Source organism: Cervus canadensis, chromosome 16, assembly GCF_019320065.1.
Source record: "Cervus canadensis isolate Bull #8, Minnesota chromosome 16, ASM1932006v1, whole genome shotgun sequence".
NCBI lineage: Eukaryota > Metazoa > Chordata > Mammalia > Artiodactyla > Cervidae > Cervus > Cervus canadensis.
This window is the reverse complement of record NC_057401.1, coordinates 33,318,938-33,331,091: the sequence shown is the minus strand read 5'-3', so window position 1 is coordinate 33,331,091 and position 12,154 is coordinate 33,318,938. Positions and strand designations below refer to the sequence as shown.

The 12,154-nt window shown below is 38.9% G+C and overlaps 1 protein-coding gene across 5 annotated transcripts in view; it reads right to left on the bottom strand.

The window, feature by feature from the left end:
- The window catches only part of DAB2 (DAB adaptor protein 2), a 192,272-nt gene that overhangs the window by 32,249 nt on the left and 147,869 nt on the right, over nt 1-12,154 (bottom strand). The window contains exon 2 of one of the 5 annotated variants that reach the window (XM_043488491.1): nt 3,975-4,055. The exons of the other annotated variants lie outside the window; for them this stretch is intronic. The gene's annotated coding sequence lies outside the window, so the exon portion shown is untranslated. The remainder of the gene's footprint in view (nt 1-3,974; nt 4,056-12,154) is intronic. 5 annotated transcript variants of the gene reach the window in all.

Genomic DNA, 12,154 nt, shown 5'->3' with positions numbered 1-12,154 from the left:
AAATTATTTTTTAAGAAGTCCATACAAGGCCCATTATATTGAGACTGAACCAAGAATGAGTTAATAGATATACCAAAGAACAGGAAGATAAATTAGCAGAATAGCTTGAATAGATGTTTTCTGAACCGAAACAGAAAAAGGAGTTTATGGGGTCTAATGATACAGTATCACTAGATCCTCCTTTGCTAGGTAGCTGGAGTCCTACCTGGTCAAACTAGCTCACAAATGCTAATTCAGCTGCTTGGAAGAAAGTATTTGGCTAGGCTTGAGACGTAACTCACAGATCAAAGAATTCACATTATTTCAGTACATTCTCTGCTACTCAGTACTTGGCCTTTTAGTTATTTTTTCTAAAGCCTGCTAGGAAGTTTGAGTTCTTCAGTTGGCAACTTCCAATGTTCTTGACTCATTATGACCTCTTAATTTTGTACCCACCTCCACACATTTTGTTTTTAAAATAAGTTTTTATTAGGAGTATTTCCTAACAGAGCCTAAAGAACAGTCATCATAATAAAAGTGTTTAGGAGAGTTTAAGACTTTAAAAACAGGCTTGCACGCGTCACTTCAGTTGTGTCTGACTCTTTGTGACCCCAAGGACTGTAGCCCTCCAGGCTCCTCTGTCCACAGGATTCTCTGGGCAAGAATACTGGACCAGTTTGCTGTGCCCTCCTCCAGGGGATCTTCCCAGGGGTTGAACCTGAGTCTCATGTCTGCTGCATTGGCAGGAGGGTTCTTTACCACTGGGAAGCACCCAAAATAGGGGGCTTCAGATAATAATGTTATTATCTGAATAATAACATATATGTAATATCTGATATGTTATTATCTGAATGAAGACCTATTCCCTAGACTGTGCAATGCAACCAATTCACTAAAAATGTTTAAAAATTATTCACAAGGTGAACTGAAGTATTGCAGATGATCAATCTTACAATCACATTACTTAGTTGTTTCAATGCAATGACTTATTTTGAAGACTTTACTAGGATTAGAAAAGGTAGAATGTGTAGATTCACAGAGTAACTTGTGTAAGCTGGGCACAAGTTAATATGCTTGTATGAACAAAGACACAGCAAACTGACTCTAGAATCTCTCTTTACACTTAGTCAAACTCTAGGAAAGAAGGTACTGTTGGAATATCTCTGCGGTCTATGGACCATGTAGAGTTTTTGTGAATACAGACACATGATGCTTAGGATTGGATTAATCGACCTCACAGAGTATACCTGTCTCAACGTTAACATCTCCTTTTACTCATGCCTCAAGAGCTATGTGGGGAAGAGAGATTGGCAAGGTAATGACTGCATGCTTGAGTCAGGTTCATAGACGGTTCATTAAGCACCATCTTGAACTACCGTATTAGCTGCTTCTCTATTAGATAACGTATCACCTATGGAAGGATACATGAGTGATTCTCATTAATCCAAAGGAAAGGGATTCTCCAGGCAATAATACTGGAGTGCATTGCCATGCCCTCCTCCAGGGGATCTCCCTGACCCCTGACAGAAGGAAGATCTCTTCTGTCTCCTGCACTGGGAGGTGGGCTCTTTACCACTAGCGTCACTTAGGAATCCATTGTTCTGGAGGAAAGGAAATTATGCCTTTTGAGGGGGTAGGAGGGGCTTGGAAACAAAGGCTACCCTTCTCCATACACCTTGGGCTTTAGGTCAGAGGTAGCTGGCAACTTAGTAGGTAAATTTGTTTATCAAGGTAAGACATATCTGGGAAATGGCCAGTGGATTGAAGTGGTCCAACATGGAGTGGGAATGTGGGGGGAGGTATAGGGGGAAGGGGAGGGAAAACTCCTTATGTCTGAGGAACAGATGAAAAATAAGAAGGCTAGATTCAAGCCCGGAGCTCAGGACTTTGCTGGTGACACCCTGGATGGGGATCCACCTGCCAATCCAGGGGACACGGGTTTGATCCCTGCTCGGGGAAGACTCCAGGTGCCTCAGGGCAACTAAGTCAGTGTGCTGCAACTACTGATGCCCACGAGTCCTAGAGCTGCATACCATAATTACAGAGCCCACACGCTGCCACTGCTGAAGACTTTGTGCCCAGAGCCCGTGCTCCACAAAAAGGGAAGCCACCACAATGAGAAGCCTGGGCACCACAATGAAGAGCAGCCCATGCTCGCTACAACTAGAGAAAGCGCAGCAATGAAGACCCAGGGCAACGCCCCCTCCCCACCCCCCTCCGCCCTTCAAAAAAGACTGGGCTCAAATGTCAGGGTCCCCAGCTATGTCTTGACTGTCCCCAGTCAAGAAGACATGCTGGCACTTCGGGCAGGCTTCAGTACCCTGGTTCAGGTGGCGCTAGTGGTAAAGAACCCACCTCCCAATGCAGGAGACCTAAGAGCTCTTCCTGGGTTGGGGAGATGCCCTGGAGGAGGGCACGGCCATCCACTCCAGTATTCTTGCCTGGAGAATCCTGTGGACAGCGGAGCCGGGCGGGCTACAGTCCATGGGGTTATGACTGAAGAGACTTTGAACACACAATACTCTGGCTGGTGAGTGGTACGTGTGAGCACATCGAAGGAGCTGTGTGACCTGCGGGCCTGTGGGGACACGATGGAGCCCTGCAGAGCACTTCTGCCCCCACCCAGGGACAGCCTGGTGGGACCAGAGACGGCAGCCCCTGCCTCAGTCACCAGAGCACTTGCTTCAGGGACAAAAGTCACCACGGTGTTGTGGTAGCACAGTAACTCACCCTGGGTGCTGTTGTAAGGCCGGGGACCCCGAGCTGCAGTTTTAAAATATGAATTCAGAAGAACTCTACTTCATACTATTAGATAGTAAAGGATACTATATTTCATTCTGCTTCCCTCCCATCCTAAAGGCAAAGGAAGAGAGTAGAATACTCTCTTTAGAATAAAGAATAAACAATCTATGAAATATTGTTAAGTTTTTTTTTTTTTTAAGGACTAAACTACTAACATGGAAGCTTCTGGAATTCTTCTATTGCAGGGCCTCTGGGGTTGTGATTTGAGAAGCATCATGGAGCTGGTACAAAATCACAGAAACATGATTTTTACTTTGAATTTGGCACCTAAATGTACAGTGGATATTATGCTTGTCCCTTGCAAGAAAATGTAGTCAAAATACGAATAAATCAGAACAAGGGAAAAGGACTGCCGTACATTTGATTTCTAGGCCAATACACTAACACTATTCACACCTTCTTCAATAATCTTCCCTCATATCTATGCATACTTGCCCCAATTGACCAGTAAATACTTCACCGCTCTCATATCTATCCTTCCCAAGTTCATTTAATAAAACTCATCTCTCTTCCTAATTTCAAGCTAGCTTTCAAATAAATCATACAGATGAAACTTAGCAGTTTGTTTCCTAGAACACACAGCATCAAGCTGTGCTTTCTCGTTCCCAGATGAAGTAACCCCAAATGAAGTCAGCTCAACCATGTCATACACCTAGCACCTGGACTTCAGGATACATGGTTTATACATTTGAACCCTTCTGTGATTTCACCTATGACGCTTGTACACATAAATCTTAACTGTTAAACAGGTCCCACTTTCTACTTGAGTGCCATTACAACAGTCACCTTGAAAGTTAGAGGACTCATCTTGAATGTTAGAAGAATTCAAGAAAAAATACATTATTTAGAAGCACCTGTATTTTATTTATTTACTTGTTTGTTTTTTTTTTTTTGCTTCTGCATCTGCTTTATTTTACTCAACATAATATCTATGAAGTTCCAGCTATGTTGTATCTTGTTCATTATCTTTACCACATATCTCATTATATGAATATACCACAAATTTTATCCAATTTGGAGCTGTTATGAATTGTGCTTCTATGAACATTCTGCTACATATCATTTGATGCATATATGTATGCACTACTTTTTACATTATTTTATTTATTGTAGTATAGTTGATTTACAATGTGGTGTTAGTATCAGGTGAATAGCAGAGTGATTCAGTAAGTTAATTTACTGTTAACTATTACCTGTGTACTTGATAGATCAGTTATCACTCTAAGGGTGGTGCTTCATGATTTAGCTGATTTCCCTTAGGAAGATTTGGTTGCCTTTAAATAAGATAAAGGAAAAATGAGTCATTTAAAAATAAAAAGGAATTTTCTATTAATATTTGTTGAATTTCAGGTTGACAGAGAAACAGCAACCTGATAACCAGCCCTCTCCTCTCACAACATCAGTGATCTACCTTGCTGAAGGTTAGGAAGTCACCAGAATGAAATCTAAAAGGTCAGGGGAACTCATCTGGAAGAAATATGCATTTACACTCATTTGTTTACTTCTTGGTTACTGGCCAAATTAGATAAGTTAACAGGTAAGAAATCCCTAAGTAATTGCAGGTTCTGTTAGATAAGCAGAAAGGTGAATCTACCAACTTGCTTTCTTGCTTCTTGCAATGATATATTAATATTACTCAAGTGTTGAAAATTTAGGTGACAGGTTCTAAAAACAGTCTGAAATAGCTAGACCACCTGCTTTGAACTTGTGAGCACACAGATATTCTAAGAAGTTGCTGCAGAGTGAGATGAAGGAAGTAGTGGAAATGCACAAGCGTCCTTAAACTAAGGTTCACACTCAATCATTATTCCCTCATCTTTCGGGAAATGGTATTGGATCAAATAAGTATATGGGGATAAATCAATGCATTTTTAAACCAAGGGGTAGAAAAATTCTAAACAGCAGCACACTAACTCATGCTAAATGAAACAGTTTTGGGATTTTAATTGCTGGGCAGTTGAAGCAACTACATTGAACAACATATGTAATCAGGTGTTCCAAGTATCAAAATATGTGTATATGGTTCATTCACTGCATGAGCACTGGAAGTTCCAATTACAAGAAAAAAAAAATCTACCACTTATATCAGACTTTCACTTCTAAAGTCTAAGTAGGTGAGACACTTTGTTTCATGAATTCTATACATAAATCCATGTGAAAGCAACCAAATTAAACCTGTTACTATTAGGTAAGTTGTCACCATTAACTGGTCCTCCCTTCCACAAACATTTCTAGGCATCTACCTAAGCAATCCTGATGTATAATTCGCAAGTTGGGAAGAGTAATTCATGGATACTTATACCTACTAAAGCCTTTAGGCAAAAGCCACTCCTATATATTCCAAACATTAAATGTTAATAATCTAAAGTTTTCAGGAAGTCAATTTCTATTCCACGTTTGGCAATCATTTAAGTGACTTCTGTAAATTAAGTTAAAACAGAGGGGGTATTTCAGTGAACTAAGTTAAGAGTTGTTAGAAAATGAAGATACAGGTTACTGGTTTTCTTTCTTGGTTGTAATAATCAAGGAATACAAGGAAAAATCTCAAGTATCATCTTAATCTGAACAGATGTCGAAAAGTTTACTCTGGGATTTAGAGTGACTTTGAAGATTTTCTAACACATATAGTCCACTGGATTGGTTTCTTAAGTCATCTTTTCTAATATTAAAATCATCTCAGAGCTCGGTGGGTGGGGAGGGGAGGGAATGACAAATTTGTGCCAGCTGCATTAAAAAAAGGTACTTAAGAAAATTGTCCTGGTTATGTCATTATGCGTATTTTCAAAGGCTCAAGTCTTGAATATTTCATTTACTCTTTTCTCTTTTTCAGAAGATAAGTTCCTGAGGTGGCATTAACCAATGACTTTGTGAGGAGCCTAGAAAAATGATATTCTTCTTGTCCAGTTCCAACATGATTGCTTTTTACTGTTGATCTAGATATTTTTCAGCAAGATCGAAGAAGTAATCAGTGTCTTAACTTTGTATTTCCATGAAGTACTATTCAATGCAGTATGTTGTTTCCTATAAACCTATACTATTAGCCTGATTCAACAGCATAGTTTGGGTATCTAATGGGCCTTCCCTGGTGGCTCAGTGGTAAAGAATCTGCCTGCCAATGCAGGAGACACAGGTTAGATCCCTGATCCAGGAAGATCCCACATGCTGCGGTGCAACCGCTGAGCCACTGTGCACCACGTGCCACAACTACGGCGCCTGTGCCCTAGAGCCAGCGACCCGCAACTTCTGAGTCCTATGCCGCCACTTCTGAGGCCGTGAACCCGAGAGCCCGTGCTCTGCAACAAGAGAAGCCTGTACACCGCAACTAGAGAGTAACCCTCACTAGCCACAACTAGGGAAAAGCCCTTGCAGCAATGAAGACCCAGAACAGTAAAAAATAAATAAATTACTTAAAAAACTGCAAAAAGGCAATAAACGCATTAACTAAATAAACCATCAATTCATATAGAAGCAAAGGAATCGCTACTTTCCAAAGGGCTGAACATATTTGAAGTGATAAATCTATACACTAAGACAATCTATATAATTTTTCTGGCTCTCTGGACTATAAAGACATTTATTAGATCTGTCTCTGTGTCTGTTCAAATGTGTTATTCATCTGCAGCTTAAGATAGTGTGAATCTGATACTGGGTAACCCTCTATTCCTTTCCAATTAAATGAATTTGACTTAAATTAATAGTGAGAGTACTATATTGTCTAACAGTTGTGCTAAAAGCCTGTGAACTTTGTCTCTTTTCTAGTTCTCAGAGCTTTGACTACAAATTGTAAGAAATTAGCACAACACTGTAAATCAAGTATATTTCAATTAAAATTTTTTAAAAAAGAAATCATATTGAATATTTGTCCTTTGCATTAAGTTACCATTTATAATCTGCCTAGCACTCATAGTTACCAAGTATCACCTCATGGTCAAGCCTTGACTTTAAGGCAAATAATTGGTCAAAAATTTAATTTACTATGGGAAGACTTTCCCAGAATAAGCCGATGAGATGGGAATCCTCCCTACTCCAAGGCCTGTTGCATGTACACCATCTCTGTTGGTTTCCATTGCCTTCTTAAGATGACAAATCGTGGGTGTGCCACACAGCTCTACAGATTTAGCATGAGATGAGCTAGTGCACTAGAGCTAGTAGAGCTTCCCAGGTGGTGCCAGTGGTAAAGAACCCACCTGCGAATGCAGGAGATGTAAGAGATGTGGCTTTGATCTCTGGGTCAGGAAGATTCCCTGGAGGAGGGCATGGTAACCCTCCTTACCATGCCATAAACTTACCATGCCACACTGGCATGGTAATCAGTATTCTTGCCTAGAGAATCCTATGGACAGAGGAGCCTGGCGGGCTACAGTCCGCAGGGCTGGAAAGAGCTGGACACGACTAAAGCGACATGATATGCACGCACAAACCAGTGGACATGGTTCCTTATCACCGGCCACTATGCTGGGCTTCCACTGAAATCTTCTGACCCATTATGACATATCATATTCATATTCAACTACAAAAAGGTTTCTGATTAGTCTTCACAGTCAACATCAATGATTCACTGAGCAAGTGGTTTCATTAGCATTTAGAGCAATCTCATCTGTTATCTGAACCATTAATGGCCTGTTGCAAAATTGTGTCTGCTAGGCAATTGACACTTAAATACTTAAGGAAATGGAGAAGGAAATGGCAACCCACTCCAGTATTCTTGCCTGGAGAATTCCATGGACAGAAGAGCCTGGCAGGCTAGAGTCCGTGAGATCGCAAGAGTTGGACACGACTTAGCTACTAAACTACCACCACCACTTAAGGAAAATATGAGTGGATAAAAGTGATTAGAAAGGGACTCCATTTGTAGCTTCTCTTTATGATCCTTATTATATATGGTCATTAAATAAAAGGAACTTCAGTTGGTCCTTGAAGCTTTAGAGTCATTCCACAGTGGCATCTGCTATTTTCCAGTCTCATTAAGTAGGCATTTTTAGCATGAGAGAATGCAATTAGATCATTTGTTTCCTTAGCTGAACTCTATAGTTCTGTGCAAGGACAAGTCTTTGAAAGCCACTATTAAGTTCCTAATCCAATCTTTATTAAAAAGACTCAATATTGTACACAAGGAGGTTAAGACAAGTTCTTTAAAAAAAGCAATGATGTCTTCTACTGCAGTAAAACTTGAAATTAGAAATATATTTATAGTTTTAATTTTTTTCTTTTCCATTATGGATAATTACAGGATATTGAATATAGTTCTGTGTACTCTATAGTAGGACCTTGTTGTTTATCTATTTTATATATATCTTAGTTTGTAATATAGTTGTAATCTCTTTAAAAACCAGAATGTATAGAAGCATGTAGACAATGAATTTCACCAAAGAAAACAGTGAGAGGAACAACAATAACATGCTTTCTTAGTCTTTCTAAGATAAGCAAAGTTTTACTTTTAAGATTAATTATCAGCTCAATTGGTAAAGAATCCACCTGCAATGCGGGAGACCCCGGTTCAATCCTAGGGTTGGGAAGATCCCCTGGAGAAGGGAAAGGCTACCCACTCCAGTATTCTGGCCTGGATTCCATGGACTGTATAGTTCATGTGGTTGCAAAGAGTTGGACATGACTGAGCGACTTTCACTTTCACTTTCATCACAAGTAGGATGTGAATAAAATATCTGGCCATTCTCTGCAGAGTTGAGCTTCTCTAACTGAAATTTCATTCTACATTTTCATCTTCAACTAAGAAATTCTCTTAAGAGTCAAATGCCACCCCTGTTGACTCTTAAGAGCATTGTGCTTAGTCAGTGTGACTCCACAGATGGTAGATCATTGGCTACCCTAGATTTTGCTCTGAAGCTATGCTACTAGAAAATTCAAAAGGCCTTCAAATACAAGCAGCTTTATTTCTTTGCTATTGTTGAAAGCATAAGGGTTTAGTGATTGATACCTGCTCAAAGCCATTACAATTCAGAGCCTGGAAACAAAGTTAACCCCTGAATGCCAGTGATTAGTGCCAACAAGTTAATTCACGTAATAAATTTACATCCCTACTATGTGCCAGGCACTCTTCTAGCACTTGAGATACATCAGTGAGTGAAATAAAGACCTATTCTCTTATAGAGTTTATTTATTTATTAAATTTATTGATTTTTAACTGGAGGACAATTGCTTTACATCTTGTGTTGGTTTCTGCCATACATCTACATGAATCAGCCATAGGTATGCATCTGTCCCTTCCCTCTTGGACATCCTGCTCACCTCCCATCCCATCCCACCCCTCTAGATTATCAAGATTGTACTTCTAGATTGTACTGTGCTGAGCTCCTGAATCATATAGCAGATTCCCACTGGCAATCTATCTTACATGTGGTAATGTATATGTTTCAGTGCTACTCTGTCAATTCGTCCCACCCTCTCCTTCCCACTGCTGTGCACACAAGTCTGTTCTCTGTGTCTGAGTCTCCATTGCTGACCTGCAAATGGCTTCATCAGTACCATCTTTCCAGATTCTATGTATATGCATTAATAATGCAATATTTGTTTTTCTCTTTTTGACTTACTTCACTCTGTATAATAGGTTCTAGGATCATCTACTTCATTAGAACTGACTCAAATTCATTCCTTTTTACCTTATGGGGTTTACACTCTAGCACGGGAAACCCATAAAGGGACTATGGGTTTCAGAAGCTGACAGGTGGTCTGGGAAAAGACAGCAGAGTAAAGTAGGTTGGGAGTTCAGGGTTGGGGATGGCTTTAATAGGTTTTTTAGAAACAGAAGGAATACCACATTTTTAAACATTAAATTTATTGAATATTTATTACTTGCCAGATGTGAGGCTATGTATCTCTTATTTAGTCCTAGAAGAAAGTATTGTCATCTCTATTTGACAAGCGTGGATGCTGAAGTACAGAAGTCAACCAGCTCCCTGAAAGTCACACGGGTCTAATATCTATGCTCTGAATTTCTTTGTTTTAGAACAATACAGGCAAAAAGAGAGAATTTTTGTAGTTCTTAAGATAGGTGGAATGAATGTTAGCCAGATAAGACATTGGGAAAGAGGAAGTGATAGCAATGAGAAAAGGATATTTATGTCATTTTGGCTAGAATACTGGACCAGTGCTGGGTTATATTATGAAAAAAAGGTTGAAAAGTGGGTCAGACTGGATTAGAGTGGATTTACAGAACTCTCTTTTGTCTAGACGGCACTGAGAAGACTTGGAGATTTTGAGCAATGGTGTGGAGGTCGAGGTGGTGACAAGTCTGTATGGAGCCACAGCATCAAAGAGCCAGATAGCTTTGTAGTAGGAGAGTTGCATGAACTTGCCATTTTGAGTGATTCAACACTGCCGGTTTCTTTCATTTACTTATGTGGCTAATCTTTTGGAAACAAAGCCTTTTAATTGAAAGGTTAAGGTCTAACAATCTTAAATGTCAGATTCAAGGTTATCCCATCTTACCAAGCTAAGATGCTTGGTGACCCTCAAACTTCAAATAAACAGTGTGTCCTAAAGATGGCTTAAAAAAAAAAAAAAGGGCAATACATCTTATAACTTTCATTCTAAAACCTAAAAGAAGAATTCTCATGTCAGTTTTATAAAAATGTATGTAAGTAAAGTGATATTTGAAATTTGAGCACTTAAAGGGACGACTTTTATAAAAGGCAACTGTGGACTAAAGTAGTCATGTCATTATAGCTCCTTGTTTAAAGCAGAATATACAGCATTTTCCCATTGTGTGTATGTTTCTCTATAAAACTACAGAGAGACTAGAAGGATCAATACCAAGGAAATGCTGGCTAAGAAGAGTAACAGTAGAGTGAGAGACAGATTTCTGCTTCTAATAGATTTAGAATAGTGATATGAGGGTGACATGTGCCTTTCTGTATTTCTAAAATGAAATTCCCTAAAGAAGTGCTAATTTGTCAGATAGCAATATTTAAAATGTAGGCAAATCTATAGTTTCACTTGGGCTAAAGACAGAATCATGAAGCTACTCTAGGATCAGTCACCTGAAATTATACTCAAAAGCTAAAAAAACCTACAAATTGAACTTGAACATCTCTGGAAACTTGTGGAATGCTGCCCACAGCAAGCTTTCCATACAGTCATCTTAGACTTCATTAACTGATGTTTGCTTATCCAAAGGTGTTTAGGAAAGCTCCTGATACATTAAAACAAATGAACAGTAAGTTTTGAATCAAACGTTCACTATGGCTTGATAAAACTCCTATGCTAGGATTTTTAAAGTTGGGGTCAGAGTATGGCCTAAAGTCAATTTTCAGATTGGTTTCCTTAGATCCAGTGAGGTCTCTGTAGAGACCAAAGTCAGCATTTAAAGAACCTAATGGATATCAAATCTGTACCTGTAATATAATTGCACACACAAATTAAAACCCAGGTTTCCTTGATTTGAGCAGAAATTGTGCTGTGAAAGGGGTAACCTTAATTATCCAGTACTGAGCCAAAGGTTTCATTTATTTTTCTCAATTTTTATTAGTTCTTTAGTAAATAGTTTGGTGGATGCTTTTAAAAGGAGAAACAGGAGGAGAATAAGAAGCTGTCCTTGGAGGAAATACCAGGTTGAGAACTATTCACCACTCTGATTATTATCAGCCAGTGATTGTGTTCACGGGGTCAGATAGATTTGTGTGCCATGATGAACATTCCAGTGGTAGAAGTTAAACCAAGGACTTGAAAAGACTACACTATCTGTTAAATTTCAGTAACAGCTTGTTGGCCTTTCTCAGGCCCTGTGCTGATATAACTTAGAGGAACCTAGGGATATTGCTCATTATAAATAACCTTAAAATTAAAAAAAAAGATTCAAAACTATTTTGCTTATACCAAAGATAAGGCAAGCTGAAGCTCCCCATTCTGCTCAATTTATAATAAATTCCAAATAATGTTGCAGATGAGTAGCTTGAGTCACTCATTCACCTGGTGAATGTTTATTGAACACCTGCTATGTACTAAGCACTGTATTATGCTATATATACAGTGACAAAAATAGATACGGTATCTAACTCTCAAGGGGCTTACAGTGTAGGCAGGGGAGAGAAAATAAGCATGTAAAATAAGCTGAGTATTTTAGAGGAAAGGTTTCCAGTTAGCCTATAAAGTTTCACTGCCATTAATAAAGTTTAGTAAAAGAAGGTAAAATTAGACTACTTCAAGGAATTCTATAAATTGCTCTCTTTTAAATATTGACCATGGAAAGATGAAAATTTTGTCTAAGAGCATAATTATCCTTTTCAAGACAGTTTAAAATGATATTTACTTAAAACATTAATTAGATGGGGAATATTTACATTAAATATTTGGAAATATTCTATAACAATATTGGGCTTCCCTGGTGGCTCGGATAGTAAAGAATCTGTCTGCAATG